The sequence below is a fragment of the Grammomys surdaster genome, unplaced genomic scaffold, assembly GCF_004785775.1.
Source record: "Grammomys surdaster isolate TR1022 unplaced genomic scaffold, NIH_TR_1.0 126118, whole genome shotgun sequence".
Lineage (NCBI taxonomy): Eukaryota > Metazoa > Chordata > Mammalia > Rodentia > Muridae > Grammomys > Grammomys surdaster.
Window position 1 is genome coordinate 3,687,267 of NW_021620926.1, and position 6,000 is coordinate 3,693,266.

The window sequence follows — 6,000 nt, forward strand, 5'->3', positions numbered from 1 at the left end:
TACCAATAGATGTACTCACATGGAAGGGGGAAGCTTATGAGTTCTCTATGGTATACAAAGAACTACAAGGAACTAAAGAATCCTGAGAATGGGAGAAATAGTCTTCCTCAGGGACAAGCACACCATTGGTTATTCAATACAAATGCTCATCCCTGAAAATGTATATGAATAAGTACAAATAAGTAACATGAATAAGTACAAATAAGTAACATTAATCAATCTGAGCAGGTTGCATTTATGTCATTCATATACACATACTCATACTCATACACACACACACACACACACACACACACACACACACACACACACATATATATGGCCATGAATTAGAAAGAGAGAAGGGTATTCGGGAGGGCTTGGAGGGGGGGGGAGAGGGAGGAAGGGGAAATGACATAATTATATTATAATCTCAAAAGTAAAAAAAAACTATTTAGAATAAAAACAACAACTTTATTTTGCTCATACCATACCATCCCTTAGACATGTATAATTCAAGACAACTTCCAGGTGTGTGTGTGTGGGGGGGGGGTCTCTCCACAGGAAAAACAGATAAAGTAAATCCACAGGTTCTACAGCCCTTCAAAGGGCTTGCAGGAGTTGTAACTCATGCAAATCACTGAGGAGACATCTAAAAACAGCTGGGAACAAGGAAAGGCAGGAACTGTCAAAATCAGCCACTGGCAGTCTCCACTCAGGTTCCCAGTGACCTGCTTTTCAATGACCTTAGCAGCCTTCACCAACTGGATAATTTCAAATGATCTGTTGCCAAGAAATGCTTACAAAAAATGCTAAGGGGAGTTCTTCCAGCTTAAATCAAAGGATATTAATTATAAATATGAAAACATATGAAAGTATAGACTACCTGGTAAAGCACACTGTTTAATTCAGAGCACTCTGGTATTACAACTGTGGTAAAGTTATAACTCTTGGGTGGAAGTTAAAAGATAAAAACATTAAAAAGAACTTTAGCCACATAATTTGTAGTGGTTATACAATATGAAAAGTTGTAAATATTTACATCAAAAACATAAAAGTAGGAGAGAGAAAACACCAAGCGTTTGTGTAAGATCAAAGTTTGGAGGCCACTTAAAATACTTTTTATGTAACCCTCCTGACATTAAAGAGTACCTATAGCGCTTATAGAAACCAGAAAGGAAAAGAAATGAATCAACACAGAAAAATATTAACTAACCAAGAAAGCCAGAAATAAATACAAAAATGTATAAAGCTGCCCCCAAAAAAAATGTATAATGGCAACTGTACTAATTATGTTAAGTGTAAAGGGACTGACGTTCAGCCAGAAGACAGAGAGGAGCTGAGTGAATAGCTAAGGAGACCCAAGTATTTTTCTGTCTTCACAAGAATCTCTTCACTTTTAAGGACACAGTTGGATTGAAAGTAAGAGATGTTACACAAGTGGCAAGCAAAGGGGAGTAGAAATAGACCCACGTACATGACACGGAACATTCTTCAAAACTGTGGCATGAAAGGAGGCCCATTGTGTTGATAAAGAGGAAATCAATCAAGAAAATTAATCGTTGTTAATATGTCTGTACTCAACATCAGAGCTCTTAAATATATAAAGCAAATGTTAACAAATCCAAAGGGAGAAATGAACAGCAATATAATCACAGGAGAAGATTTTACTACCCCATCTCCAACGAAAAGTTATTCAAATCGAAAACCAATGAGGACACATTGGATCTGAACTCTTCTTTAGACCAAATGGTCTGACAGACAGGTACTGAACTTCATTTAGCAGCAGCAGAACAGAAATTCCTCTCAAGCACAGACAGGGCATTTTTCAGGGTAAGTCATCTGCTAGGACTCAGGGAAACTTTTAACAAACTTGGGGTGACTGAAGTGATATGAATTAATCTTATTATCTGTGGTGATATGAACCTAGAAATTGATTAATTGAAGAAAAACTTTTTAAAAATTACAAATAGGAAGAAATTAAGTTCAGCCTTCTCCACTGAGACAGTGAATCAGGAAATATATATATATATATATATATATATGAAATGCAACCAAAGGAGTAATAAGGGAAAACATTTATAGAAATAAACTCCAGATTAAGAAAGTGCAAACAGACGTGGCCTGGACAGGCAGAGGAAGCCTGAGATGACCCACCCCCATCCCCGTGCCATGTGACCCAGGTGGGCAGAGAACCTCTAAGATCACCCCTGCCAAGTGTCACAGGGCCCAGATGGGCAAACCATGCCTGAGACAACCCCAGACAACCAGAGATTCCAGGCACCACTAAGACAAGTAAGTGGTGACCCTGTCTCAGAGACGGAAGAGAAAGCAAGACAGAAAGATGTGTGCACAATATAGAGACCAGAAACTGAGGACTCAAGAGTATTAGGGCCGGGCGGTGGTGGCGCACACCTTTAATCCCAGCACTTGGGAGGCAGAGGCAGGCGGATTTCTGAGTTCGAAGCTAGCCTGGTCTACAGAGTGAGTTCCAGGACAGCCAGGGCTACACAGAGAAACCCTGTCTCGAAAAAACAAAAAACAAAAAAACGAAAAAACAAAAAACAAAAAAAAACAAAACAACAACAACAAAAAAAGAGTATTAGGGAATAACCTGATATGAATAGCCAGGAAATGCCACCTAAGGCCATGGTGAAGCCCTGGCCCACACTGCTGCTCAAGGCTACGTCTGAGTTTGTGGCCCTATAGCAATGGAGTGTATTACTACCAAAGGCCAGGCTGATGTCCCTGGTCTGGGGCCATGTTGATGTCTGAGAGCTGTGCAGAGCTGGCCCCACCCCTTGACTGGGCATCATAGGAGAGCTGGCCCCAAAGGCCTGAGAGCAGGAAAGCTGGGTCTGCCCTTGACAGCTTCAGCAATCAGGAGAGTAGGCCCTGACACTGGCCCAGGAAGCAGAATAGAGCTTGCTCTGGTTGTGGGGCTTTCCAGAGAGCTGGTCCTACACCGTCATCTGCCATTCAGTGGCATGGTCAAGAGAAAGATGCTTTCACCCCTCTTTGCTTTTTGCCCTCTGCAGCAGGTGAGAGAGCTGGCTCTGGGTTCTTAAGAGTAGGAGAGCTGGCCCTGGCCTTCACTGACTCCAGCACTCTGGAAAATGGGTCCTGCACAGTAGAGCTGGCCCTACTGGCATGGGGGTGGGTGGACAAGCCTAGAGGGTGTGAGCACTGGAAAGCTGGCCCTGCCCCTTTCAAGGGCAGTGCTGGAGAACTCACCCTGGTGGTGGGGGAGCAGGGGAGCTGGTGGACCCAAATCCAGGGCTTTGAGTTGACCCACCCCAACATCTACACCATCTATGAACTGCTGGACTATGGGAAGGGGACAGTCCTGCAGATCCAAAGCTATAGGATCTCCATGACACAGGGCAGTAATAGGATATCTGAGAGGAGTCCTGGTGGCGATCCAGTGTTAATACTGTAGCAGAAGCCAGAGGTCTCAAACCAGACCAATGATACATTGCAATGAAGTTCTGCAAGAAGCATGCACAAAAGGATGTACTGTGGGACACACACTAAACACTACACTGAGATTTGTTTTATTCTGTTTTTTTTTTCTCCAGGGGACAGTTAGCAAGGGTGGAGGGTGGGGTATGAGAAACAGATGAGTGGGATTGGATTGCATTATGTGAAAGTACCAGTAAAAAAATATTTTTAAAAAGTACAAACCAATCAACTGCATATTTCAAAGAATCAGAAAAGTCAAACAATGCCCAAAGCTGGTAGAAAAGAGAAAAACAAAAGTAACATTTAGAGGATCAATAGATAAAGTCATCCAGAAACAACAACACAATTGATTTTATAAAATAAAACTGGAAGATCTTTGTCTGGACAAAGAAAAAGAAGGTTGACATAAAATGAGAAGCAAAAGAAACCTTATTATGACTGGTAATATAGATCCTAAATATAGAATCCTAAAAACTACCAAAAGATTAGATAATCTGAAAGCAATAGGTTAATTCAATATGAACAAATTGATAGTGAAAAATGAAAGTGAATCATAGTAAAATATCCCCCCAAATATTAAATATGGAGGAAGATGACTTCACTGTTGAATGGAAGAACAACTGACAACCATGCTTCTCAAAGTCTTCCTAGCAAATTTAGTTCAGCACCTTTATAAAAACATTGGAAACCCTAGAATAAAAATGACTCACCCTAAACAAATCAATACATGTCAAGCATGCCATTAATAAAATGAAGGATTCAAGTCACACGGCCATCGTAACAGCTAGAGAGAGTAAATCAGACAACAGTCAACAGCTTTTCTTGGTTTAAAAAAGAAATAAAGAAGGAATACATCTGAATGAAACAGAAAATCAGTTAATTGCACTCTTAGAAAACAAAAGTATGTCTATAATACCCCACAGTTCTGGGAATAAAAACTGAATCTGCATTTTTATGATTATACAAAAGCCTCCAACTGATACTACTTAAGAATCCTTGTGTTTTGATGAGGCAAGGTGCCAGGTGACTTCAATCCCAGCATTCACAGAAGCAGATACAGCCGGTTCCCTGTGAGTTGGAAGCCACCTGCTCTGCGTAATGAGTTCCAGCCAGGCAGGCCTACATGGTGAGGCTTTATCTCAAAACAGAACAAAACAAAAGAAAGATTCTCTGTGTGTTACTCCTCCCAGACTTACCATGTATCTGTTCATTTTCAAGATCCAATACATGGTATTTGTTCTGCATGGAACAGTTTTTATCTCTGCAAACTTCAAATGCCAGCTAATTCACATGAATGAATGAGGGGATATGCCTTCCCATCCCCTTCAACTAACATTTTCATATAGTCTTACATTAGCCTGCCATTTTCCTCATAAAAGTTACTTACCATTTAAGCATTACTGGTGTGCCTAATATCTCTCTGCTTGTTTCCATAGGAACAGAAGTGATGTTTTTAATTACCAGACTTTCCCACATCTGGATCACTAGAGTGCAGGTTTTCATATATATTACTTGAATTAATCCATGTAGTCTAGGCCTACATTGGACACTCACTTGCCGTGAGAATGTTGGCAAATTAGGTTTTAGGGCTCAAGATTCTCAACTTGTAAAATGAGACGAGCTGGCCTCCCGAGAGACATCTCTCACTCTGTGCACTGGATGCATCTCTCCCATCACAGTCCCAGCTAAGCCATGACCACAATTCAACCTTCTGTCTTTATAAGTTGCTCACTTAGGCATGTCACTGTGGGATGCTCTTTTGCTCACCTCATTACAATCCTGCTAAGATCGACTAATGAACCCCCACCTCCCGTTCCTTTAAAAGAGAAAGCAGAGATAGGAACAGCAGAGAGAATTGCTGAAACCGCATCATGCTCATTATTGGGCCAGAAGGCATGATAGTCTAAAATGTTAGCCTGTACGAGAATCCCCAAGATGCTCTTCGGAATGAATATTTCTCAGTTCTGTTTCTGTGTATTCTGCCTCCATGGTTGGGGGTAGGGCCAAGAAAACCTTCATCACAGGAGACCAGGTGACTCCAATAAAGGCGGTACTTGGTTATACCTAGAGCAATACAAAGTTCCCTGTAGTAAGGCATCTGAAGACAATCCTAACAACATATAAAATAGTGAAGAACTAAAAGGAGACCCAGGCTTTATAAGAGGAGGTGATTTGGTTTACTATAAGCAAGTTTGCTCTCCTCAGGACATTTCCAGTGTTGAGAGACATTTTGTTGAGTCTGGGAGAAAGGAGTGTGTTACTTAGCATGCAATTGGTAGAAGCTGGAGATACCTCAAACCATCCTAAAATATGCAGGAATATGAAATATTCTCTTCAACAAGAATAGTCTGCTTCAAATGTTGACTAAACTAAAGTCAAATACAACTGCCATGTCAGGAATGGTTCTACAGCCCTGTCATCCCAGCACTTGGGAGGGGGAAGCAGGAGCTTCGGGAGACAAAAGTTATCCTTTGGTTTATAGCAAGTTCAAGGACAGTTTGGGCTACATGAGTCTCTCTCTCTCTCTCTCTCTCTCTCTCTCTCTCTCTCTCTCTCTCT